The sequence below is a fragment of the Budorcas taxicolor genome, chromosome X (genome assembly GCF_023091745.1).
Source record: "Budorcas taxicolor isolate Tak-1 chromosome X, Takin1.1, whole genome shotgun sequence".
Taxonomy (NCBI): Eukaryota; Metazoa; Chordata; class Mammalia; order Artiodactyla; family Bovidae; genus Budorcas; species Budorcas taxicolor.
Window position 1 is genome coordinate 99,854,034 of NC_068935.1, and position 26,634 is coordinate 99,880,667.

At 39.9% G+C, this 26,634-nt stretch overlaps 1 protein-coding gene across 1 annotated transcript in view; it reads left to right on the plus strand.

Moving 5' to 3' along the window:
- The window catches only part of EFHC2 (EF-hand domain containing 2), a 232,816-nt gene that overhangs the window by 143,678 nt on the left and 62,504 nt on the right, over positions 1 to 26,634 (plus strand). The window lies entirely within an intron of this gene.

Here is a 26,634-nt window from a genome sequence, read left to right on the forward strand (position 1 = left end):
TTCAACAAAGCTCTTTTGTATCTCCAAAACGTTCTTTTGAGCGCAGCAGTCAGAGGACATATTTTTATTGTTTAGAATTCCCAAGCTTCTGGGATCAATAAGAATTTATAGTTCTTTGTTATTGTTCATGGCAGTACACATGTTCCTGGCCTTTTGGCAAATAAATGAAGGATGGGGTGAAGGGCATAGACAATTACTCAGGCCGAGGACTAATGGATAGCAGTGGAGGGGAAAACAAATTTCCATCAGAAATGAGGGAGTGGTTTCCTTTTATTATTTTGTGTTCTTTACAAAAGCATCCATTCTCCTCGTACTCTAGCAGTGTCTATTGGAAACACTTTAGTGAGTTTATGGGGCTTTGGGGGAAGCACATAGGCCAGGCAGGAGATCCAAGGAGGGTAAGTTGCTCCGTGGATGGAGGCCTGACCCTAATTGTGGGTGGAATAAAGGACGGCCATACCGTGTGATTGGAGGGTGACCTCAGGGCACCGGATGCTTGGAAAGAACAACTGCGAATATTTACGGCGTCTCCTGGCCAAAAATTCCTTAAGATGGAAATCAGATCAGGCCATACCTGGCTTGAAAAACCCTTCAGTGGCTTGCGCTCATCCTTACAATAAGATCCAAATGTTTTATTGCAGCCAGCAGGGCCTTGAGCGATGCCGCTCTGTATTTCCAGTGTCCTCACTTCTTTTCTTCCCACCCTGTCCTTTGGCCCTGCTGACTGTCACTCACTTTCTCAAACACATTAAGCTCTTTCTGTTCTCCATGCCTCTGCACATGCAGTTCTCTCTGCTGTGAATGTCCATACGTCATCCTTTTCATGGCAAACCCTGGGACTCACTGTAAATGTTGCTTCCTCAGAGGGGCTTTCTTTTTGACTATTCTACCTAAAGTGGATTATTTCTTAGCCCCGTGTTTATATTGGGCTGGCCAAAAAGTTTGTTGGCCAACCCAATATTTTTCACTACCCCTGGCACACCTTGTAGTTACTTTATATAGATAACTGAACTTGGAGTGTGTGTTGTTAAGTGTGTCTTTTCCTCCTAGAATGTGAGCTTTCTTGAGGGGCAGGGTCCTCAACACCCCTGTTCACTGTCCTAAAACCAGTACCTTGCACTGGGCTAACTACATATCATAGTTCCTGAATGGAAGAGTGAGAGTGTAGGATTATTTTGGAGAGGGGTGTTCTAGTTTGGAGGTCAGCCCCCTTGGTTGCTCCTCACGCTCTTTCTGGGCAAAGGCAAAGGAACTACATAGCTGCTATCACACCACCTCCTAATTTAATTCTGTGCTTGGAGCTTTAACTAGCAAATATTTTTCTTTTATTTCCATGTGTATGTATACAGATATACACTGGCTCTTCTCACCAAAACATAACCTCTTTGAGGGCAAGGAACTTCTCTTTCTTGTTTTTGGCTTTAGGCTCATCACTTTTCACCATGCCATGTTGAGTGGCTCTATTTTATCCAGTCTGCCCTGCTTTGCCTGTTAACTGAAGGTTGAGTTCTCCATTTAGCTCCTCAGGCTCAGACCTTTTTCCTGAATTATAGATCTGGAAATATGAAGGCTTTCAGGACATCTCCCCTTTGGATGCCCCTTAGGCTTTCCAAAATAACTTTCCCAAAATTGACCTCATTTTCTTCCCCCATACAGTTGCAGTTGGGGACCCTATCTTGGTAAAGGCCACCAGACTTGTCCCCAGGGCCTGAGCCAGGGTCTACCTTGTCTTTGACCTCTCCCCTACCTTGACCTCTCCCATCCTCTTGAAATCATATTTCTTAAACGCCTTCTCTCCATCCCCAGCTTCACTGTTGCAGTTTGGCTTTTCATGTTTTCACTACTCTCTTGAAAGCTGCAAAACTGATCTTCTGTTCTTAATGCTCACCCTCCAAAGCTTTGCCAGAATGACCTCCCTAAAGTCTTATCATATCATTCCTTGGCTCTAGGGCAAATCCCCAACCTGTTAGCATTTCCTGTAAATGTGGTCATGAGCTGACCCTTGCCAACATCTTTTCCCTTATTTCCATCTCACTCAAAGAATTATTCTTTTGTAGAAGTCACCATTTATCGAGCACTTACCACGTGCCATGCGTCATGTTAAATGCTTTTCCTGTATCATCCATTGGTAGCCCCTCTTGAGTTATTTGTTTACTTCCCTGCCTCCACAATTGGCTCCTGCCAAGTACAATAGATGTTTGTTGAATAATTTAATGAAAGGTCCTATTTCTCAAGGAACATTCTGTCTAAAGCTTGCAGCAAACAAGTAAATAATTGATTACCTCGTACTGGGAAAGGGAACTCTGTCTCTGACTGTAGGGGAATCAGGGAGAGCTAGTCCCAACCCTCACAATTCAAGTGACTTAGGCAACTTGCTTCACCTACTTGCATCTCACTCTTTTGTCCATATAATGATCTCTAAGGCCTCTTTCAGATGCTGACATTCTGAAACTCTTCAAATGTAGGTTTTATTTTTTTTTTATTTTTAATTGGAAGATAATTGCTTTACAATGTTGTGTTGGTTTCTGCTATGCAACAGTGTGAATCAGTCATTATTATATATGTGTCCCCTCCCGCTTGCGCCTCCCTCCCTGGTCCCATCCCACCCCTCTAGGTGATCACAGAGTACCAGGCTGGGCTCCCTGTGTCATACAGCAGCTTCCCACTAGCTATCTCTTATACACACAGTAGTGTATATATGTCAGTGCTACTCTCCCAATTCGTCTCACCCTCTCCTTTCCCCGCTGTGCCCACAAATTTGTTCTCTACTTCTGTGTCTCCATTTCTTCCCTGTAAATAGATTAATCAGTACTACTTTTCTAGATTCCATATGTATATTTGTTTTTCTCTTTCTGACTTCCTTTACTCTGTATACAGGCTCTAGCTTCATCCACCTCACTACAGCTGACTCAAATTCATTCCTTTTTATAGCTAAATATTCCATTGTATATATGTATCACATTTTCTTTATTCACCTGTTGGTGGACATCGAGGTTGCTTCCATGTCCCGGCTATTGTAAACAGTGCTGCAATGAACACTGAGAAACTGTCTTTTTGAGTTGTGGTTTTCTCAGGGTATATGCCAAGTTGTGGGACTGCTAGACCATATGGTAGTTTTATTCCTAGATTTTAAAGAAATCTACATACTGTTCTCCATAGTGGCTGTATCAATTTACATTCCCACCAACAATGCGATAGGGTTCCCTTTCTCCACATCCTCAAGGAAACTATGAACAAGATGAAAAGACAACCCTCAGAATGGGAGAAGATAATTATAAATGAAGCAACTTGACAAAGGATTAATCTCTAAAATATATGAGCAGCTCATAAAGCTCAATATCAGAAAAACAAATAACCCAATCAAAAAGTGAGTGGAAGACCTTAACAGACATTTCTCCAAAGAAGACATACAGATGGCCAGTAAACACATGAAAAGATGGCCAACATTGCTGATTATTAGAGAAATGCAAATCAAAACTACAGTGAGGTATCACCTGACACCAATCTGAATGGCCATCATCAAAAACTCTATATAAGCAATAAGTGTTGGAAAGGATGTGGAAAATGTAGGTTTCGAAATACACTTGTAAAATGTTCCCTTTTCATATATGTGTTGAAATGGCAGAGGCAGGATTGCAGTGTAGGCCTCTGGGCTTCACGTCTGTGGCCCTGCTTCTCTCCCCTGCTTACATACCTGGCCCTCTCAGTATGTACCTGGGCCTCAGAGCCCAGACTTGATGCTCTGGACAATGGTCCAAGCCTCGGGCATTTCCTTTATTCTCAAGGAAACCGTCCAGGCAGGAGGTAATATCCTGTCTCTGCATAAGGTGCCATGGTTAATAATGGATTAGTGGATTAACCTGTGGGCCTTCCTGAGATATTTGTCTCAAAATGGACCTGAAGAATACAGGGACAGGTGGAAACAGAAGGCAGTTTGGGGAGGAAGCGTTTCTTTTCTTGTGGGATTCACTGGTTTTACCTCTAGGCTGGAACTATTTCTCTGGGACCCTTTTTTCATAGTCTGCCAGATGGGCCTGTGAACACTGTCAGTTGTTACTGAAGGAGTGCAGAGAGCTCTTCTCAGAGCCTTGATTCCTGATGGGCAGATTTTAGCAGGGAGCCAGACAGGGACGAGGCTTATCAGGGATAGTGTTTTGTACAATTGGAAACATGGGTAGAGTGAGGCTTCTTGATGTGGGCCCTGGGCTCTGAACCCCAGGCAACAGCAGCAAGGAGGGCCCTATGCCAGGGAAGACGTGGCCAGTCCCTCCCTCCAGCCACCTCCCCAAGCCTTGATCTCCCCGTCAGAGATGACACCTGCCCCATGTAGCCTGCATGTATTTTGGATTTCTGTGAGCTCAGTGCTCACTTCTTTTCCCCACCTGGGCTCCAGCCTTAGAGGGCAGGGCACATGCCCAGTTCACCCTGGTGTCTTTCCCAAATGCTTCCAGCACCCAGTGTCTCAGGCTGCAGTGAATGTAATGAATTATTAAACCATTCTTTCTCAGACTCCTGTTGTCAATTGCAGGATCGAGAGATTTCCTGTGAGTTTCCATGTGATAAATTCCTTCTAAGATTTAGAGCCTCAAGGAAATTTTTGTTCTTGTAAATGTAAAATTCTTCCTGAAAGAGGTTATATAATGTAGTAAATAGATCCGATTTTTGACTTGTTTAGTCACTAAGTCGTGTCTGATTCTTTTGCAACCCCATAGACTATAGCCCGCCAGGCTCCTCTGTCCATGGTATTTCCCAGAAAATAATACTTGAATGGGTTGCCATTATCTTCTCCAGGGGAATCTTCCTAACCCAGGAATCAAACTCATGTCTCCTGCTTGGCAGGCAGCTTCTTCACCCTAGTGGCTCAGTGATAAAGAATCAGCCTGCCAAGCAGAAGACCAGGGTTCAATCCCTGGGTTAGAAAGATCCCCTGGAGAAGGGAATGGCAATCCACTCCAGTATTCTTGCCTGGAAAATCTCATGGATGGAGGAGGCTGGCAGGCTACAGTCCATGGGGTCTCAAGAGTTAGACACAGGCATCCAAATCTCAGCTCTGCCATTTTTCATCCTGATGTCCTTGCATAAGTTGTTGAAGAATGTTTTCACCTACAAAATGGGGATGGTTATAATGTATAGTCATATAATGTATGAATAAAGCTGATAACGTATATAAAATTCTTACTATATACACTGTAGTGCACTGGAAAATGCACTGTAGTGCACAGTAGAAAATGAAAACCTTTTATCTCAAGAGTTGGAATAGTTCAAAATAGTAACTGAAAATAGTAGTAGAAATCTATGTCCTGTTTGCAGTATTTCCGTAAGTTGTTTATTTACTCTTGATAGAGTCATTGAAAACATTCTTTAATAAATGAGGTTGGAATAAGCCGTTAAAAAATTTGGAGGCCATGAAGGTGGAAAATAAGGATTGTTGGTGGACCAAGGTTGGGAAACATTAATCCACTCCATTACTGTCCTTTAACTTCAAGGAAGAAGATTATAAATTTAGTGCTTAGAGCATTGTGATGATCTCATCCTGATTTATCTCATACAATTATCTCTCCTTTTATGTGGTTTTGATCTTTTTTTTTTTTTAACAGCACTGTGTACATTGTTATGGGTGTTTTTATTGTAAGTCTATCATCTTTTAAGGAAGCCACTGGTCTATGAATCTATATGAACAGAAGGAAAAGGAAAATTCCAAAAGCTTTGAAACATGTACTCTTATCTTGAACCAAATAGACTCTTTGACAGCATCCATACCATATATTTGAGATGCCAGCCTCAGCATGCATTTTGAAAACAACATTTTGAACCTTCCTAAAACGATGTAATGTCATAGGAAAAAATGCTGGCCTGGGATTCAAAAAGACCGAGATCTTTAATTTGTTTCTGTCACTGCCTGATGGTATTGTTTGTATTGGTGAAGGCAGGCTTAGTGTTTAAAAAAGCAGAATCATCCCTGGCTAGGTTAAGCAGGAAAGGAATTAACTAAAAGGATCCTGGGTGGTTCACAGTATCTTTGGAAGGGCTGGAGAAATAAGCTCGAGGCTCTGTTCTAGGAACAGTGCCCAGAAGTGGGTTGTAGAACTTGTCTGATGGGAAAATGGCCTCTGTTCCTACTGCACCACCCACACTCATTGCTACATTTGCACTGCTGCCAAGAACTCAATTTTATCACAGCCATCACTATCACTACTTTTGGCAACCTTGTGTCCGATGCTACCCCTGAAAGTTGGACTGTGACACCAAATGTGGCCCATACTTAGCTGTTATACTTCAAAGTCTCATGTAAGCTTCCCTGATTGGCAGATCCTGGGTCACTGGCACGTTTCTAACTTCAAGGAAGGCTGGGAAATTAAGCTCTGACTTCCATGTTGGGTTGATGGAGAATAGAATGTGGTAATTTCCCCAAGTAGAGATGGGGTATTTAAAAGGTACCCTTTTCATTTACCATGATGGCAAATTCAAGCCAAGATGAGCCAAACAGGGGTCATAAAATGTCAGTAATTAGGAACTGAACTCTTTGTGAACAAACCAAACAAAACACTTGCCTGGTTTTAGCACGTTGCAAATACTGTTCTGATCCACCCAAGTAGCTAAACAAAATAGAGACTTCTTCCCTATATCCCACTACTTTTGCAATCTCTGACACACCTTTCTGAGTTTAAATTGCCTTGAAGGCATTGGATTACTTTCAAGTTCATAGAGTTTGATAGCTGGCAGTTGTATTTTGTTTGGCTTGTGTTTGTTTTTTTAAATTAAGAGTTTAAAGATAAAAACCTATATTTCTGTCTCCTCTTGAAAAATAGAAAGTGGGCCTACATTTCCCCATGTCAATAATCAGTTAGGGTAAATGGCAGCTGTCTCTCTCAGACTCTGCCTGATCTTTGCATTTTTTCCCCAATCCCTACAATTCCTTCTTGTCTAATGTGTGTGATGTTTGTGCTCAGTTGTGTCCAACCCTTTGGGACCCCATGGACCCACCAGGGGTGGGTAGCCCACCAGGCTCCTCTGCCCATGGGATTTCCCAGGCAAGAATACTAGACTGGGGTACCATTTCCTCCTCCCTGGAATCTTCCCAACCCAGGGATTGAACCCACCATCTCCTGAATTGACAGCCAGATTCTTTACCACTGCACCACCTGGGAAGCCCTGTTGTCTTATGCCTTCTCCCATTCATCTTGTTTTCATATCCCAGAAGGTACTTAACTAGGTAATCCTTGGACTGGATAATTTTAAGGTCCCTTTGTGCCCTAGGTATAGTGGAAATAGGTAATTAGGGATAATTGTATAAATAGCTCAAAGTAGAACTGAAGGCTGATTTTTAAATTAGAACCCAAATGTGATTATGTATCTAAAAGACTCAATTTAAAAATGGTTAGAACTATTCAGGAAAGTAGCTAAATACAAGAAAACTAACATAGAAAGCAATAGTTTTACTTTATACTAATAATAAACATGAGATTTTATGCAATGGGGGATACTATTTGCTATAACAACAATATTATGAAATACCTGGGTGCAATAAAATTGGACGAGAAACGTGTAAGACTAAAATGAACACAGTTGTATACACTTCTGATAGCTCAGCTGATAAATAATCCGCCTGTAATGCAGGAGATCCTGGTTCAATTCCTGGGTCAGGAAGACCCACTGGAGAAGGGAAAGACTACCCACTTCAGTATTCTGGCCTGGAGAATTCCACGGACTGTATAGTCCATGGGGTTGCAGACTCGGACACGACTGCAACTTTCACTCACTTCACATACATTAATATTTACTTTCTACCTAACATGTGTATGTCATTGTGCCAAAAAGAACTGAAATTTGTTTGACTTCCCTGGTGGCTCTGTAAAGCGTCTGCCTACAATGCAGGAGACCTGGGTTCAATCCCTGTGTTGGGAAGATCTCCTGGAGAAGGAAATGGCAACCCACTCCAGTATTCTTGCCTGGAAAATCCCATGGATGGTGGAACCTGGTAGGCTATAGTCCATGGGGTCGCAAAGAGTCGGACACGACTGAGCAACTTCACTTTCAAAATGAATACAGTTTCAAAACTTTATTATCTCTCTGAATAGGAAGACACTATTTTAAAAATTCTACTCTTGAGGTTCGGCTCGCAGCTCCACCAAGAGACAGGAGTGGGGGCTGGGGTCTGTTTGACTGGGGGCTTCGGCTTCTGTTCCAGGTTGGCCAGCAGCGGCAGCACCCGGGCGCCCCCTGCAGGCAGCGGCGGCCGCAACCACGGGCGGAACAGAAGTGCGCCCTGGTTCGGTGGAGCTAGGCCTGGAGGAGCGGCGCGGCAAGGGGCGCGCGCGGCCGACGAGGAAGACTAGGGGCCCGGGGATGGCGGCAGCACCGCAGGCTCGGGCGCAGGGCCTGGTGCGGTGCTGTCACTGGGCGCCTGCTGCCTGGCACTGCTGCAGATATTCCACTCACAGAAGTTTCCCTGGGACAAGCTGGAGCGGCTGTACCAGCGCTGCTACTTCCGTCTGAACTGGAGCAGCCTCAAGATGCTCATGGCTGTGCTGGTGCTCTTGTGCGCGGCGCGGCTTCCGCTGCAGCTGCCGTACCTAGTCATCCTAGTGGCTACCGTGGGTGTGAGCCTCGTCATGGCCGTGCTCTGCAACCACCCCACCTTCCACCAGGACCACATGGGCCTGGCCTTCTAAGTGCTCATCTCCGTGGTGCTGGCCATCCAGGTGGTGGGCCTGCTGCTGCTCCAGCCGCACAGTGCCTCCAAGGGCATCTGGTGGACTGTGTTCTTCGTCAATACCATCTATACGCTCCTGCCTGTGTGCATGCAGGCTGCGAGACTCAGCGGGGTGCTCCTGTCTGTCCTGCATCTGACCATCGCCCTGCACACCATCACCCGGAATCAATTCCTACTCAAGCAGGTAGGGGCCCACCTGGGCACAGGGACTGGATAGTGGGGTGTGCAGGCCTTGGCCTGACTCCAAAGAGAGGCATCCCACCTTCATCCTTTAAACTAGTGAGAAGATCCAGAGAGACATGGATCTGTCAGCTGTGTGGTGTCTTCTAGCCTCTGACCCCGCTCTGAGCCCCAGCATCTTCCTTCCTTCACAGAAAGAGTGCTCTTCTAAGTAATGTTCCCGCTGGTAGAAGACAGACCAAACCGTGTCCATTATTGCAGGGATGCTAATTAGGAAGGCAGATTTGGAGAGGTCCCCTTCTCTTCCTGTGCTTCTGTCCCTATATATAAGGCCCCTGACCGAAGTAGCTGGACCCTCCAGTCCCTCTCCCAGCCTCTCCCTCAGGAGAGCCACTGACAGTTTGTAGTGAACTCAGTGGAGTCCTGGATGGAGGGTTAATGAGGGAAACCCTAGGCACTCTTTGCCCAATCTTAGGGAGGAGAAATGGTAACCTTGCCAGTTGTCTGAGGCTGGGGGTTTGAGACCTGGAAATATACCTGAAATTGAAGGACTGACAAGTGTGTTTCATTTACAAAGTGCCGGCAAGCCAAAAAGCTGCCTTCAGCAAAAGTGGGAGCAACTTTTGTGTATAGTGACATTTCCCTCCTGGCCTGAGCAGAGAGCTAGGGTTGTATGTCGGGACCCCCTTACATGGGTGCTCCTGGTTATTGCTTGCGGCTTTTTATCACTCCTGGGATGAATTAGGTGAGCCTGGAATGATGGGATCAGGAGGAAATAAAACTTCTGCCTGGTTAAAAAAAAATTCTAATCTGTCCAAATTAATCTAGATTTGAATCAATTCTAATTAGAATTACAGTTCTGTTCTTAGATTTGGTTTTGTTTTGCAGGGTTGAGGGAGAGAAATTGGCTCATTGATTTTTGAGGTTCCTCAAGAAAAATCAGGGATTGAAAAAAATATTGAAAAGGAAGAATGTGAAAGTCCAGATACTGGAATTTATATAATTGATAGATATTTGAAAACACTGTAATGTACTGATAGAGGATTAAACTATCAGTGAAATAGAGTATAAAGCCCATAAAAGATTTATTATTGTGGATTTTATTGTAAGGTACAGAGAAATTCTCAAATCAGTGGACAAAAAATAGATTAATAGTAAAGGTTCTAGTGATAGTTGATTAGGAAACATTTAATACATTTTAATTTTGTGGTAGGCAGGGCACAGCTGCCAAAAAACATAAAGGAAAAATTGACTGTATTCACTACAGGAAAATTTTCTATTTCTCTACATCAAAAAAGAATTTCTCTATCAACAAACTGAAAAGATAAGGGATAGACTGAGAGAAAATAGTTACAACCAGAGTAAGAACCAGGGGATTGACGTTAAGGATTTATGAAAACGCCTGTAAAATCAGCAGACAAAAATGGCTTAAGAACAGGAATAAACAGTTCTCAGAAGCAATACAAATAGCCTTTAAACCTATGAAAAGAAGCCAAATAATCACACAAGCTGAAACAATAATGAAATAGAGTTTCCACATATTATATTAGTAACATTTAAAAAGAATAATATAACTGGCTCCAGATGAGCATGTGGGATAACAGGTACTTTCCGTTTCTATTGATAGAAGTTTAAATAGGTTCAGCATTTTAGAGGGTAACTGGCAATATCTAATGCTGAGACTCTATTACCTAGTAATTGCATTTTTAGAAACTTTTTACTCAAAAAAATTTTGACAAGTAGGTTGTAATAGATGTTTGTGTGTGCACTCAATATTTATTGCAGCAAAATTTGTAATAGCAAAAATTTAGACAAAAATCAAATGTCCAACAGTAGGGGAATAGTTGGATAAATTCTTTTGCTTTGGTTTAAGACTGCACTATTTAGCCATTAGGTCTTACCTAGTGGCTCAGTCAGTAAAGATTCTGCCTCTAAGGTGAGAGACCTGGGCTCGATGTCTGGGTGGGAAGATCCCCTGGAGAAGGAAATGGCAACCCACTCCAGTATTCTTGCCTGGAGAATTCCATGGACAGAGAAGCCTGGCGGGCTACAGTCCATGGGGTCATAAAGAATCAGACACTACTAAGTGACTAACACTATTTAGCCTTTAGAAAGGATGATGCTAAGCTGCTGCTGCTGCTAAGTCACTTCAGTCATGTCTGACTCTGTGCGACCCCATAGACATCAGCCCACCAGGCTTCCCCGCCCCTGGGATTCTCCAGGCAAGAACACTGGAGAGGGTTGCCATTTCCGTCTCCAATGCATGAAAGTGAAAAGTGAAAGTGAAGTCACTCAGTCATGTCCGACTCTTAGTGACCCCATGGACCGCAGCCTACCAGGCTCCTCCATCCATGGGATTTTCCAGGCAAGAGTACTGGAGTGGGGTACCATTGCCTTCTTGGTTAGAAAGGATGAGATATGCCAAATATGCATACTTGAAAAAAATCTTCAGTGCGTTAGTCAGGATCGGTTAAGTTATGCTGCAGTAACTAACCCCCAGATCTCAGGGAATTAAATCAGTAAGGGTTACTGTGTGTATCCATTGTTGTCAGACAGAGCTTTGTTCATTATAGTCACTCAGGACTGAAGTTGACAGAACAGGCACTACCTGGAATGTACCAGAGAGAGAAGAAAACTTTGGAGGGTCAAGACCAATAAATCTCAGCTGGGAAGAAAAACATCATTTACACTCTCAATTCATTGGCTAGTATGAGTCACATGGCTCCACCCATATATTCAGAAGAAAGAGGGAAACCAGATGCTAGATAAATAGCACTAATGGCTACCATATATATGTCATGCTGTTTTGTAGATAAAGCAAAAATTCAGAAGTCTGTATAATATGATCCTATTTATGCCAAAAATCTAAAGGTACATGTACATGTATGTTTATATAAATATTTCAAGGATTGTGTATCCTTTGAAGAAATCTTAACAGGCTGCACACCAGTCTGCCTCATTCTTTGATATATTTTTTAAACAATGAGCAATTGTAAAAAAAATTAAAAAGATAAAAACAAATAAAGCTCAAGCAAATAGAACCAAAAAGCCTGGGCAAAGAACAATGAGCATTTTCTGTTTCTTGCTTCAGTTTCCAGAAAGAGCTAATGGCAAATGCTGGCAGAATGTCTTGAGCAAAAGTCAAGAGTCTCAGAATCATAAAGCAAGATATGAGTTGTTCCACTTGATGCTCTACTCTGATTATTGATTTAATTTTAATGTGCTTACTTAAAATTCTTGCATTATGGGCTATAATATTTTTTATTTATGTTTTTAAATCCCAGAGCTTTGAAAGTAAATTTGGGATGGAATAGTTTTTATAACTTCCAAATTCTTATCAAATTAACAACAAAGTCTTACCTCTTTATTTTCCCCACTTAGACTGTATCACTAATATTTTACTGTATTTGCTTTATCTTGCATCTCTTCATTCGCATACCCCTCTATCTACCCATTAATCCATCTTAACTTCCATGTATTTCAAAGAAAATTAACAGACTTCAGTTATTTCCTTCTAAATATATCAGCATGCTTACCATATATTTACATTTTTTCCCTTTTGATGTAAAATTTATTGTCAATAAAATGGATAAACCTGAAGTATACATTTGCTTAATTTTGACAAATACACCTGTGCAACCCAAATCCCTGTTAAAACATACAACATTACCATCATCCAGAGAGTTCCCTCACACCTGATCCTAGTCAATCCCTGCCCACACCTCCATCCAAGCAGCAATCACTTTTCTGATTTTTTTCACAGTAAATATATTTTTCCGTTCTAGAACTTCATATAAATGGAATTAAACAGCATGTATTCTTTTGTGGATTCTCTTATTAAGTATGATTTTGAGATTAATCCATATTGTTGAGTGTATCAGTAATTCATTCCTTCATACTGCTCAGTAGTGAATGCTACAATTTGTTTATTCTTTCCCCTGCTGATGAATATCTGGGCTATTTCCAATATTGGGCTAATATGAATAAACCTACTCTCGACATTGTTATGCAAATATTTTTGTGAACATAAATTTTTTTTTATGTAACTATGAATGAAATTGCTGGGACATAGGTATGTGTTTAGTTTTTAAAGAAGCTGCCAGACTTATTATCAAAGAGGTTATACCAGTTTACATTTCCCCTAACAATGTACAGAGGGTCTAATTGCTTCACCACCTTATCAACAATTTGGTATTATTAGGCTTTAATGTAAACCATCTGGTAGATATGTAGTAGTGTCCCGTTGTAGTTTAATTTGCATTTTTCTGATAACCTTTGATGTTGAACACTTTTTTCATGTGTTTATTGGCAACAGTTAGACCTGGACATGGAACAACAGACTGGTTCCAAATAGGAAAAGGAGTACATCAAGGCTGTATATTGTCACCCTGCTTATTTAACTTATATGCAGAGTACATCATGAGAAACGCTGGGCTGGAAGAAGCACAAGCTGGAATCAAGATTGCCAGGAGAAATATCAATAACCTCAGATATGCAGATGACACCACCCATATGGCAGAAAGTGAAGAGGAACTAAAAAGCCTCTTGATGAAAGTGAAAGAGGAGAGTGAAAAAGTTGGCTTAAAGCTCAACATTCAGAAAATGAAGATCATGGCATCTGGTCCCATGACTTCATGGGAAATAGATGGAGAAACAGTGTCAGACTTTATTATTTTACACTGCGAAATCACTGCAGATGGTGACTGCAGCCATGAAATTAAAAGACACTTACTCCTTGGAAGTAAAGTTATGACCAACCTAGATAGCATATTCAAAAGCAGAGACATTACTTTGCCGACTAAGGTCCATCTAGTCAAGGCTATGGTTTTTCCAGTTGTTCATGTATGGATGTGAGAGTTGGACTGTGAAGAAGGCTGAGTGCCGAAGAATTGATGCTTTTGAACTGTGGTGTTGGAGAAGACTCTTGAGAGTCCCTTGGACTGCAAGGAGATCCAACCAGTCCATTCTGAAAGAGATCAGCCCTGGGATTTCTTTGGAAGGAATGATGCTGAAGCTGAAACTCCAGTACTTTGGCCACCTCATGTGAAGAGTTGACTCACTGGAAAAGACTCTGATGCTGGGAGGGATTGGGGGCAGGAGGAGAAGGGGACAACAGAGGATGAGATGGCTGGATGGCATCACTGACTCGATGGACTTGAGTCTGAGTGAACTCCGGGAGTTGGTGATGGACAGGGAGGCCTGGTGTGCTGCGATTCATGGGGTCGCAAAGAGTCAGACACGACTGAGCAACTGAACTGAACTGAACTGATTGGATCTTTGAGAGATACTGACTGTGAGAGATGATGAGGGACAGGCAGGCCTGGCTGTACTGCAGTCCATGGGGTCACAGAGTTGGACACCACTTAGCATCTGAACAACACTGACTCTTTGTGTATTTTGTGAAGTCTCTTTTCAGATCCTTTGCCAAATTTTATTGATTGCTTGTTCTATTATTATTGAGGTGTGTTGTGCTATTATATTGGCACCCCACTCTAGTACTCTTGCCTGGAAAGTCCCATGGATGGAGGAGCCTGGTAGGCTGCAGTCCATGGGGTCGCTAAGAGTTGGACACGACTGAACAACTTCACTTTCACTTTTTACTTCCATGCATTGGAGAAGGAAATGACAATCCACTCCAGTGTTCTTGCCTGGAGAATCCCAGGGACGGGGGAGCCTGGTGGTCTGCCGTCTATGGTGTCGCACAGAGTCAGTCACGACTGAAGTGACTTAGCAGCAGCAGCAGCAGTGCTATTATACTTCTCTAATAGCTTTATGACTTTAGCTTTTACTTTTGAGTCTGTGATTCATTTCAAATTATATTTTATATATGCTGTTGGATAAGCATGAAGGTTTATTATACTTAAATTCTTAAAATGCTTGCTTGAAAATTTTCTATTATATGCCAGGATTATATTATATTAAAGGAAAAAATTCCAGAGCTTTTAAATATAGTTTTGAAATGTTTTCAAATTCTTATTAAATTAGTGACTATCTTACCCTTTCATTTTCTCCTTCTTCTGTGACTTAGTTTTTAAAAAATTTTTTTGTTGGTGGAAAATTGCTTTACAATGCATACAACAATGTGAATTAGTGTGTTTTGCCATACAACAATGTGAATTAGTCCTATTTAGATACATATATCCCCTCCCTTTTGAGCTTCCACCAACCCCACTCCACCCCCCACATCCCACCCCTCTAGGTCATCACAGAGTGCCAGACTGAGCTCCCTGTGTTATATAGCAACTTTCCACTAGCTATCTGTTTTAATCTGATAGTGTATATATATTAATGCTACTTTATCAATTCATTCCACACTCACCTTCGCCCACTGTGTGTGACTTAGTTTTGACTATTAAAATGACAAATTCTCCTTTGAAAAAGAAACTGAAGTGCTGATCTTTTATACTTCCAATAATTTCCTTACATAGTACATTTCCACTTCTTGAGGATTGACGTATCCTCGCTACATTAATATCCCAGTTAACTGAGGAATGCCAGGTATCAGTGGTCTGATTAACTGAAGGAAACTGTCTATTACACATGTGACAAATTGTATTTTCCAAAGATGGCTACAACAGTGTCCCATCCAAAATGTTCATCTACAATGTGAACTTTCATTAACAATGATTCTTTCATTGACAGATGGGATCTGTGTCATTTCCCCTTGAATGTTGAGTGGCTTAGTGATTCACTTCTAACCAATAGAATGCAACAGAAGTGATGCTGTGTAACGTCTGAGGCCAGGTCAGAAAAAATGATGCAATTTCTAAATTGTCTGATGTGACACTTGCTTTTGGAGCCCTGTACTACCATGTAAGGAATTCTACCACCTTGAGGGTGCCATGCTATGTAGTCCAAGCTACATGGGGAGACCATGTGTAGATGGTAATTCACGTGACAGCCCAAACTGAAATCTCAGCTGATGGCTCTTGCTATGCACTTGATTTATGAGCATAGATACCTTCACACAGGGCTTCCCTGGTGGCTCAGTGGTGTCAAGATTACGACTGCTGTGCAGGAGACACAGGTTCAATCCCTGGATCAAGAAGATTCCCTGGAGAAGGAAATGGCAACCCACTCCAGTATTCTTGCCTGGGAAATCCCATGGACAGAAGAGCCTGGTGGGCTATAGTCCATGGGGTTGCAAAAGAGTCAGACATGACTTAGCAACTAAACAGACAGATCTTCATATAATTCAAGCCCTCAGTTACAGAATCTTCCAACTTGAAACTCCAGACATTCTTTTGTGCCCTGTCTGAATTCCTGATCCACAGAATCCATGAGCATAACAAAACAGTTGTTTTAAGCTGTTGATTTTTAGAGCAATTTGTTAAGCAGCCATATTTACTGAAGTGGCATGCAGCAACACATTTTGAAGAATTAGAATACTGATAATATGCAGCCCTCGAATTAAGTATTTGATGTTTAATTTTTTGAGAGACAGCCTGATATATTTTAGTGCCTCAGAGTCATGACTTCCCAGTTCTTTAATTGCAGAAGTGGAGAAATCCTGTGCCATGTCTTGGAAGTTACTCTTGTGAAAAGATCTCCACATCAGTTAGAGTGCAAAATATGCAAAATATGGTAGGGGAAAAAAAAAGTATCGAAATTATCCTTTGTATGTGTACCTTCCATCTGGAAGAATAGTAGTAAAATTTCCTTCTACCTGAACTGGGCAAGGTGAGGTGGGGGTGGGTACTTTTGTGAAGTTAGGTATGTTTTTCCATCCAAAGAAGATGTGGTCTCATTTTCCAAGAACACATTTAATTTTTAAACACTAATTTATTTTTAAATTTACATACACCAAGATTCACTCTTTTTTGGTGCCTAGGGTTCTATGATGGTGATATATTCTGAGAGTTGTGCCACCACAACCATCACAAGAAAGATACAGATCAATCCTACCACAGCTGCCTCCTTACCACCAACACCGCCCCCCCCCCCACCCACCCCCCGCCCAGCCAAATTAGAGAAAATGCTTTCTCTTGAGTATATGCCTAGGAATGAAATGTCTGGATCATATGGTAGGCATATGTTTAACTTTCTGAGAAACTATAAAACTTGTTGTTGTTTTTTACATCTTTTATTGCACAGATTTCTGTTAGTGTTTTTCAGCTCTACCATTTCTTCTTGATTATTTCTTAGAATTTCCATCTCTGTTACCCATCTATTCTTATATGTTGTCTGATTTTTGAATTATAGCCTTTACCATGTTACTCATTTGAAATTCACAGACTGATAATTACAATATCCTGCCATATCTGAGTCTAGTTCTGATGTTTGCTCTGTCTCTCCAACCTCTGTTTTTTGCCTTTTAGTATGCCTTTTAATTTTTTGCTGAAAGCCAGACTATGATATACTAGATAAAAGGAACTCTGGTAAGTAAGCCTTTGGTGATATGATGGTAAGGTGTGGAGGGAGAAGTGTTCTCCATTGCTATGATTAGGCCTCAGTCTTTTTAGTGTGCCCGTGTCCCCTTGCCATGAATTTCTTAAGGACATTTTAATTTCCTCTCCCACTCCTCTAGGTGTGATAGGATGGCTGGGTGGGCGGGGGTGGGGGCATTGGGGGCTAGATATGGGTATTTACCTGCCCTTATGTAGAAAGCTCCATGGGGCTGGAGTTGAGTATTTCCCTTCCCCCAGGTTGGTTAGTCTCTGATAAACCCCAGTAGGTTAGACTCTGGTAAAATAGTTTCCCTTGTTAAGAAGAATAGAAGTCAGAGAGGACTTTTCTTTGATATTCACTGTGAGAACCCGATTAAGCTCCTGGAGATAAAACTTACAGAAATGTAGGGCTCCCTTGATGACTGGCTTCCCCTGGAATTTTTATCTCTTAGATTTGTCCACATGGAGTCTCCAGAAATTCATCAATTACATCAAATTTATCCAAGTCCAGATTTTCCTATCCTACTACTGGTTCCCACAGAGGCTTCTGCTGGTTTCTGTTTGTGGGTTTCTGCTAAGTCATGATGCTCTGTATCTGTGTGTCTATTTGTCTTTTCAATTTGAGGGACAGTGGTTTGCCCAGTGACCTCCCTTCTCAGACGGATCTAAGAACAGTTGTTGATTTTTCAGTTTCTTCAGCTTTTTTACTTCTCAAGTTGTTTTTTAAAGTGATTGTATCATTTTTATTTTTACCAAGAGTCTTTGAGAGTTCCAGTTCTTCTACATGCTTCCCACACGTGGTATGGTCTGTATGTTTAATTTTAGCCATCCTAACAGAGGAGTAGTAGTATTTCTTTGTAGTTTTTACTTGAATTTTCCTAATGATTAATGATGTTAAACATGTTTTTTTTGAACTTCTTTGCCACCCATAAATCTTCTTTGGTGAAGCCAGAGGAGATTTCAGGTCTTTTTCCCAAACATTTTTTGAGTTTCTTGTTTTCTTGTTCCTATTTTGTGAGTTCTTTATTTATTCTGGATACAAGTCCTTTATCAGATATATGATTTCCAAATATATTTGTCTATGACTTGTGATTTATTTCTTTAAAAAACTGTCTTTTGAAGAGAAAAAGTTTTAAATTCTGATTAAGTCCTATTTATCAGTTTTTGCTTTTGTGGATCATGATTTTGGTATTACATCTAAGAAATTTTTGATTAATCCAAAGTCACGAATGTTTTCTACATTTTCTTCTAGAGGCGTTACAGTTTTAAATGAGATCTATGATGCACTTTAAGTTAATTTTTTGTTTGTGGTGTGAAATAAGGATTGAAGTTTTATTTGTTTTTCTTTTTTTTTTAGATCTAAGGTTTAGATTTTATTTTTTAATTAATTTATTTTAATTGGAGGCTAATTACCATATTGTAGTGGTTTTGTCATACATTGACATGAATCAGCCATGGGTGTACATGTTTTTTATATGTAGATATGCATTTTTTCAGCACCATTTGTTGAGGGAAAAAAACTATCATTTCTCTACCAGATTGCCTTTGAATTGTTTTTGTAAATTAGCATCCATATATGATGGGCCTTTTTCTGTTATGTTCTGTCAATCTGTCTACCTTGTCACTGATACCACACTTTCTTCATTACTATATCTTTATAATAAATGTTGAAGTCAGGTAGTATTCATTCTCCAACTTTGTTCTTCTCTTTCAAAGTTATTTTGGCTATATTAGGTCATTGTATTTCCTTTGGAACTTTAATCAGCCTGTCAGTTTTTAAATTTTATTTCTTAATTAATTAATCAATTAATTTTAATTGGAGGCTAATTACTTTACAATATTGTGGTGTTTTTTGCCATACCTCAACATGAATCAGCCATGGGTGTACATGTGTCCCACCATCCTGAACCCCCTCCCACCTCCCTCCCCTCCCCACCCCATCCCTCTGGATTGGCCCAGAGCACCAACTTTGGGTGCCCTGCTTCATGCATCAAATTTGTAGCCTGTAAATTTATACAACAAACCCTGTTGGGATTTTGACTGCAGTTGCATTAAATCTTTAGATAAATTTGTGGACAACATTGAGTCTTCTGACTTATGAACATAGTGTATCGCTTCATTTGTTTGTGATTTAATTTATTTCAGACATACTTTATAATAGTGTTCAGTGTACAGGTCTTCTTCCACATCTCTTGTCAGATTTATCCACGAACATTTCATATTTGGAAATTGTATTGTTTTTCATTTTAATTTCCAATTGTATATTGCTAGTATATATAAGTATTGTTATTTGTGTATTGATCTTATATCCTGATACATTGCTAAACTCACCTATTTGTTCTAATAGCATTCTTTATTATTCTGTTGAGTTTTTTGGCAGTCATGTCATCTGTAAATAAAGGCAGTTTTACTTCTTTATTTCCAAGTTGCATTCATTTGATTTCTTTTTCTTTTTTTGCACTGGCTAGAAGTTCCAGTAAAGAGAACATCATTCTCTGGTTCCTAAAATTAAGGGGTAGGCATATACTCTTTTAACATTAACTGTAATGTCACTTAAGAGTTTTTGGTAAATCAGGTTGTGAAAGTTCCTTGTTATTCCTTTGTTGTTGGGTGTTAGATTTTGTCAAGTCATTTACTGAAATGATCAGATTTTATTCATATAATGACTTATGTTGATTGATTTTCAAATGTGAAAACTTGCATTCTGGGATAAACTTTATTTGGCCACGATGTTGTTTTCCCTTTTCTTTTGTTGTTGACTCGCTCAGTCATGTCAACTCTTTGTGACTGCTTCCCTGTCCTTCACTAATCTCCCAGAGTTTGCTCAAACTCACGTCCATTGAGTCGATGATGCCATCCAACCATCTCATCCTCTGTTGCTCCCTTCTCTTCCTGCCCTCAGTCTTTCCCAGCATGAGGGTCTTTTTCAATGAATCAGCTCTTTGCATCAGGTGGCTGAAGTATTGGAGCTTTAGCATCATTCCTTCCAATGGATATTCAGGATTAATTTCCTTTAGGATTGACTGGCTTGATCTCCTTACTGTCCAAGGGACTCTCAAGTATTCTCCAACACCACAGTTTGAAAGCATCAATTCTTTGGCACTCAGCCTTCTTTATGGTCCAGTTCTCACATCCATACATGACTACTGGGAAAACCATAGCTTTGACTCTACAGACCTTTGCTGGCAAGGTGATGTCTCTGCTTTTGAATATGCTGTATAGGTTTGCCATAGCTTTTCTTCCAAGGAACAAGCGTCTTTTAATTTCATGGTTGCAGTCTCTGTCCACAGTGATTTTGGAACCCAGGAAAATAAAGTCTATCTCTGTTTCCATTATTTCTCCATCTATTTGCCATGAAGTGATGGGACCAAATGCCATGATTTTAATTTTTTAAAATTATTTTAAGTGAAACAAAGATGAATGTTTTTAATGATAAAAGGTACAATTCACAAAGAAGATAGACATCGTAAACCATTAGACACCTTAACAACAAAGAAACAAAGGTACATAAAGCAAAAATCAGAAGAAATATAAATATGCAATCATAGTGAGACATATTAACATTTCTCTGAGAATATTTTATGGAGTGCAGAAAAATAAGAACAGGAGCATCTTGAATGATGCTGTTAATAATTTAGATATAATAGATTTATATTCAATTTATATTAATCATATCCTATATATATGATTAATATCCTACACATATCCTATATTTAAAACTTTGTATCTCATATGTTGTTATTAGATGTCCATAGGATGTTTAGAAAAACTGGCAAAAAAAATTACTAAATTTCAAAAAGTAGAATTCTTTTGTGTATGTGTGATTCAGTTTTAGATATACACATATAATATTTTTGAAATTATTTTCCATTATAGATTATTGCAGTATATTGGCTGTAGTTTCCTGTGCTATAGAGTAAACCTTTGTCGTTATTGCATATCTATTTTTTAAAATTAGAAGTCTAAAATTCTATTCATACTATGTCAAACAAGTACAAAGTGTCATACATTTTTTAGCTAGGCAAAAATTCATATGTTTTCTAAAATATATATTAAACATATTATATATGTATACAAAAGCTTTTCTCCTATGCTTGATAAAGGCTTGAGAAAGAGCATAAAAGAAAAGATGGAGAAACTGGAAAACATAAACTAAATGAAATGGGAGCACTGAATATGAAATAGAAAAAGTGAAACAATTTAGATAAAACATCCTCTGTAGTCCAATTGTTTTTAAACATGACCACTCATTAGAAACATATCTGGAACTCTGACCAAAAAAAGCAATACCTGGGCATTTGTATTTTTCAAAAAATTCCAAGATATTTTGATATGCATATGAATTTTAAAAAGTGATTATAGGTTTTTGTATTAAATGGTAGTTTTTGTGATATAGAATTCTATAATTTTTCTGTTGACCAATCATGATACCGTGGTATTTAGTGAATAATAGTTATATAATCACAACAGTAAAAGATGTTTATCAATTTTCACAATCAGTAGCCAGACAAAAAGTAAAAGATAATTACTATTGCAAGCCATAAAGGGAACATGATTAACATAACAATATAAAATAATTGCATACAATTTGGGGTGTCAAGCAGAGTGAAGTGGTAAGTAGAAGTGTGTACATACACATGTTTTCATCTGCTCAGCCAGTCTATGTCTTTTGGTTGTTCCATTTAATCCATTTGCATTTAAGGTAATTATTGATGTGCATGATCTTATTAGAAAGTGAAAGTCCCTCATTCGTGTCTGACTCTTTGCGACCCCATAGACTTCTCCAGGCCAGAATACCGAGTGGGTAGCCTTTCCCTTCTCCAGGGGATCTTCCCAACCCAGGAATTGAACCCATGTCTCTCACATTGCAGGTGGATTCTTTACCAGGTGAGCCACAAGGGAAGCCCAAGAACACTGGAGTGGGTAGCCTATCCTTTCTCCAGCAGATCTTCCTGACCCAGGAATCAAACTGGGGTCTCCTGCATCGCAGGTGGATTCTTTACCAACTGAGCTATGAGGGAAGCCCTTATGATCCTGTTACCATTTTCTTTATTGTTTTGCGTTTATTTTCTGTATGTCTTTTCCTTCACTTGTTTCCTGCCTAGAGAAGTTCCTTTAGCATTTGTTGTAAAGCTGGTTTGGTGGTGCTGAATTCTCTTAACTTTTGCTTGTCTGGAAAACTTTTGATTTCTCCATCAAATCTTAGGAGAGTCTTGCTGGGTAGAGTATTCTTGGTTGTAGGTTATTCCCTTTCATCACTTTAAATATATCATGCCATTCCCTTCTGGCTTGTAGAGTTTCTGTTGAGAAATCAGCTGATAGCCTGATGGGAGTTCCCTTGTATGTTATTTGTTGTTTTTTCCTTGTTGCTTTTAATATTTTATCTCTGTCTTTAATTTCTGTCAGTTTGATTACTGTGTGTCTTGGTGTGTTCCTCCTTAAGTTTATCCTGCCTGGGACTCTCTGTGCTTCCTGGACTTGGTTGCTTATTTCCTTTCCCATGTTAGGGAAGTTTTCAGCTATTATATTTTAAAATATTTTCTCAAATCCTTTCTCTGTCTTTTCTCTCTCTGGGACCCCTATAATGCGAATGCTGGTGCATTTAATGTTATCCCAGAGATCTCTTAGGCTGTCTTCATTTCTTTTCATTCTTTTTTTCCATATTCTGTTCTGCAGCTGTAATTTCCACTGTTCTGTCCTCCAGGTTATTTATCCATGCTTCTGCCTCAGTTATTCTACTGTGGATTCCTTGTAGCATATTATTCTTCTCTGTTTGTTCTTTAGTTCTTGTAGGTCTTTGGTAAACATTTCTTGCATCTTCTCAATCTTTGCCTACACTCTTTTTCTGAGATCCTGAGTCATATTCACTATCATTATTCTGATTTCTTTTTCTGGAAGGTTTGCTGTCTCCAATTCATTTAGTTGTTTTTCTGGGATTTTATCTTGTCCTTTCATCTGGCATGTAACTGTCTGCTTTTTCATGCTGATTAACTTTCTGTAATGTGGTTTTGTTTTAGTCCCTGTGTGATTGTGGTTCTTCTTGCTTCTTCTGTCTGCCTTCTGATGAAGGAGGCTAAGAGGCTTGTGTCAACTTCCTCGTGGGAAGGACTAGATTAGAGTATTAGTCTTCAGTCATGTCCCATTCTTTGTGACCCGGTGGATGGGAAGGGACTGGTGGTGGGAAAATCTGGCTTTTGCTCTGGTGGGCAGGGCCTTGCTCAGTAGAGCTTTAATTCAATTATTTGCTGATGGATGGGGCTGTGCTCCGTCAATGGTAGTTTTTTGGCCTGAGGCGACCCAGCCCTCAGGTCTATGGGCTCTATGGTTAGGTTAATAGCGACCTCCAAGAGTGTTAACACCAAAGGGACTGTCCAAGACAGCTGCTGCCAGTCCCCCCATCCCTGTGGTGTACCTCTGCTGACTCACCTCCACAGGAGACCCTCTAAGACCAGCAGGTAGTTTTGGTTCAGTTTCCTGTAGAGTCACTGCTCCTTTCCTCTGAGTCTTGGTATGTACAAGGTTTTGTTTATGCCCTCCAAGACTGGATTCTCCCTTTCCCCTAATCTTGTGGAAGTCTTGTAATCAAATCCCACCGTCCTTCAAGGTCAGATTCTTTAGGGATGCCCAGTCCTTTTGTCAGGTCCCCAGGCTAGGAAGTCTGATGTGGGGTTCTGAACCTTCACAACAGTGGGAAAACTTCTTTGGTATTATTCTTCAGTTTGTGGGTCACCCACCCCACAGATATGGGGTTTAATTTTTTCATGATTGTACCCTCCTACCATCTCACTGCAGGTTCTTCTTTGTCTTTGGATGTGGGGTACCTTTTTTTGGTGGGTTCCAGAATCCTCCTGTTGATGGTTGTTCAACAGCTAGCTGTGATTTTGGTGCTCTCACAGGAAGAGATGAGCAGATGAGAAGGAGAATCCTACTCCACCATCTTGAACTGGATGTCCATGACCTTAGTTTTTTAATGTTGAGTTTGAAGCCAGCTTTTTCACTCTCCTCTTTCACCCTCATTAAGAGGCTCTTTAGTTCCTCTTTGCTTTCTGCCATTAGAGTGGTGTCATCTGCGTATCTGAGGTTATTGATATTTATCCCACCAATCTAGATTCTAGCTTGTTCTTCATCTAGCCTGGCATTTCACATGAGGTACTCCACATGTAATTTAATCTGTGAAAATTTTGTTTTGAGTTTTTGCCTCTATTTTCATGAAACCTCATAGAATGAGTTGTCTGCCTGTAATGGTAACCTGGTCACTTTACCTGTTGGGATTTTATTTCCTTACTTGTAAAAGGAAGAGGCTGGATTGATGATCTATCTATTATGTTCCATTGTAATGGTCTTTTCTATTATTCATATTTATTTTCCCATGATTTACATTTATCTTCATTTAATCCCTTAAATTATTTTACATATGTTTTATTATATATAAAAGTACAATATCTTAAGCATATTATTACTATGTGGTAAATATATTGAGGGTGGCTACTCAAAAATTTTTTAACAAAGTGATGTTCTTGATTAAGCAGTTTTGGAAACAATGCCATACATAAGTCTCTTGGGCATCAGGACTAGGCTTTCTCATAGGCCTCAGTCTTTCCCCCCCGGACACTTTGCTCTTAGTCTTTGAGGTTGTATTAGACAATGATATAAAACTCATCTCATTCTTAAAATAACCCTGCAAGGCAAAGTCATTATCAGCTCAAGGTCACAGGGCAGAACTGGGGTTCAGACCTAAGTCTGATTCCAAATGTTCTATTTCAAAACCTAAATGAAAGTGTCATTATTAAATTTTTAAATATACTAAAATGTGCTGAAAGGCACTATATACCTACCACCCAGAACTAACAAAAGAACATTTTTCTACATTTTCTTTTTATCTCTTTTTAAAAATTAAGAAGTGATTATAGAACTAATGCCTGCTCTCTCAACATCTCTTTCCCTTACTAGTTTCAAGATGGGTATGTAATCCCCATGCTTAATTATTTCCACATATATATGTATCCATAAACAATTTATAATATTGTTTGTACATTTAAAAATGTACATAGTGGTAAACACTCTTTATATCCTTTTGTGACTTGCCATTTTCAGTCCACATATGATTTTGGTAAGGATTTCCATGTTGAAACATGTAGCCCTAGTTCATTTATTCTCATTGTTTTATATGTATGTGAATTGCTCAGTCATGTCTGACTTTTTGCGACCCCATGGACTGTAGCCCATCAGGCTGCTCTGTCCATGGGATTCTCCAGGCACGAATACTGGAGTGGGTTGCCATTTCCTTCTCCAGGGAATCTTCCCAACCAAGGGATCGAACCTGGGTCTCCTGCATTGTGGGTAGATTCTTTACCATTTGAACTATCCCCATTGTCTTATAATATGTCATTTTATGAATAAATTGCAGTTTACCAGTTTCTTACTTATGTTAGTTTTCTGTGGCTACAGAAATAAAAAACAAAAAATTGTTTTTGTAATAAAAAACAAACTAGGTGACTTAAAACAACAGAAATTTATTCTCTCATAGTTCTAGGGGCCAGAAGTCCCAGAGTATCTCTGGGAAATCAAGGAGCTGGCAGGATGATGTTCCCTCTGGGAAAATCTGATTATTACTTCTTCAGTTTCTGTGCTGGCAGTCCTAGGCTTGTGGTATTACTCCAGTCTCTGTCTTTAACTTCATATTGCCTTCTCCTCACACACGTGTGTGTGTGTGTGTGTGTGTGTGTGTGTGTGTGAAAGAGAGAGATAGAGATTGCAATCTCTTGCTGTCTCTTGCGAGGATACATGTGATGGCAGTTTGGGCCCATCGGGATAAACCAGGATAATCTTAAATTAATCACATTGGCAAAGAGGCTTTTTCCAAATAAAGTCACCTCCACTGGTACCAGAGACTAGAACCTGATATCTTTGGGGATCATTCTTCAGTCTCCTGTACTTGTGAACAGCTATTTTGTTGTTATAAACAGCTGCAAGAGAACATCCTTATCCATGTCTATTGATATGTGCTAATTTCTCTAGAAGAGGAACCTAAAAGTAGAATTGCTAGGCTATAGGCTGTATCTTCAACTCACTAAAGATTGCTAAATTTTTCTTAGAAAGTGGAGCGATCAATTTATATTTTCATCTTTTGCATATTGCTCATTTTTCTGTTGAGATTTAAATCTTTCTTAAAGTTTTTGTTCTTGCTACATTTTGTATGCCAGTCCTCTGTTGGTTATGTGGATCGCAGGTGTATTCTGTGCCTGGCTTCTCTTTTCACTTCCTATATTGTGTCTTTTGACATGTGGAAGTTTAAATTTTTAATTATAGATGAGTTTATGGATTTTTTCCTTTATGGTTTGTAAATTTTACATC